The 1881-nt window shown below is 42.5% G+C and overlaps 1 pseudogene; it reads left to right on the forward strand.

The window, feature by feature from the left end:
* The first annotated feature begins 312 nt into the window (after nucleotides 1–312).
* Nucleotides 313–1108, forward strand: LOC118597671 (annotated as a pseudogene).
* The last annotated feature ends 773 nt before the right edge of the window (nucleotides 1109–1881 follow it).

Below are 1881 nucleotides of genomic sequence, written 5' to 3' on the forward strand. Positions count from 1 at the left end.
AGATTGCAGCCATCCTTCATCTCTTTTCGGGGCCTCAGGCTAGAGCTATATTAAGCCATTGGAGGGTGGAAAAAATTGAAGCAGCACGCACCCTGATCTGGAATGACTGCCCAGGTCCCCAAATGACATGCTACCTAGAAGATGTCTCACTGAGACCTGATGCTGAACAGAAAACAACAAAACAAAAACAACAACAAAAACAACAACTTAAAGTGCTATAGAGATAGGGACATTTAAAAACAGAGTAGTTTGGGTCTATGGTCTGGCTCATAGCATCCAGCTTCCTAGGAATTATCCCCTGATAATCTGAAGATGGCTACCTCTGAACTAGTAGCTGAAATTGGTGTCAGTACCTACAAGATGGTATATTAGGCCCAAGATTCCTACAGTGGCAACTTTGTGACCATCAGGTGTGTAAGAATTCCTAACAGAAGGGGAGCTGGAGAGAACCTTCCCATCAGCACAGTTTATGAAGTAGCCTGACTGAGGAGGCTGGCGGCCTTTGAGCATCCCAGTGTGGATTGGATAATGGATACCTGTGATAGTTCCTAAATTGACAGAGACATTAAGGTTACCCTAGTATTTAAACATATAGACTAGGATCTAAGGGCATACCTGGACAAGGCACCCCAGGCTTGGCCCTTGAGATCATCAAGGAACTGATATAATAAGTTTCTAAGCAGCCTAAATTTGCTTCGTGCAAATTGTAATAGTCACCAAGACCTAGAGCCAGAGGCCATTCTGGTGACAAGTAATGGAGCAGTCAAGCTGGCTGACTTTGGCTTAGCCAAAATCTATAGCTACCAAGTGGCTCTCACGCCTGTGGCTGTCAAGGTACCATGCTCCTGAAGTTCTTCTCCATCTACATGTGCAAAACTTGTGGACATGTGGTGTGTTGGTTGTATCTTTGCAGAGATGTTTCATGAATGAAACATCTTGAAGATGTCTGGCCTCAAGATATATCTGTACCCCCAAAAAGCCTTTCCCCTAGAGGGCCTTGACCAATAGGACAATGGAGTCAATGGTGCCCAAGATGGAGGAGTATGGAGCATAATAGCTGCTTGAAATGCTGACTTTTAACCCACATAATCAAATATCTGCTTTCTGAGTCCTGTAGCACTTATCTACACATTGAAGAAAATGACCCAGGGTAAGAAGTAAAGTGGGCTGGCTGCCTTTCCCTTTTTCTAGATGCTTGAGTGGACAGAATCTTACTGAAAGGCAAGCCCTGCTTCCTCTGAGGCTGTGGTGACTCCTCCAGTTTTTTATAGAGAGTATTTTAAGCTTTAAATGGCATTCCTCACTCCTCCTTACAAGGCTTACCCTCTTGCCTTCCCATTTCTCTACTCTAAAGGTTGTGTGTGTCTTGTCTTCTTCCTTCCCTGATTTATATTGAGATCCTTTTTTTTTTAATAAGGCAACTAAACAAGACCACCACCACCAACAGCAGCAGCAACACAGTTGGGTCCCAAAGTAACATTTCAAATATTAATGTCTGAAATGATTGACAAGATAGAAATCCGGATAGAAATCCTAGAGCATCTGGAATTTTCTGTGTACATGAGAAAAGTTTACATATACTCACAAGGACCTTTCTTTGACCAAGGAGTCAGGGTGGAAGCAAACAGTCAGCCCAGCCCTCACCCTTCCACAAAGTCTTGTCATCTTATCATCTATCTTTGTTCTTCCAACTGTAGCCTCCACAGGCAATGAAACCACTGTGTTCTCTTTGATTCTAAGGATTATTGTTCTCAAGATATTCATTCTAACTTGATTTGTTGTTTATTTTCATACCACTTGAAAACTGGCCAAATGGATACACCATTGTTCAAATCCCAGGGATACTTATTATTGGCTATTCATGACTGCCATTTTATAGAT

This window comes from Onychomys torridus, chromosome 17 (genome assembly GCF_903995425.1).
Source record: "Onychomys torridus chromosome 17, mOncTor1.1, whole genome shotgun sequence".
In the NCBI taxonomy this organism is placed as follows: Eukaryota; Metazoa; Chordata; class Mammalia; order Rodentia; family Cricetidae; genus Onychomys; species Onychomys torridus.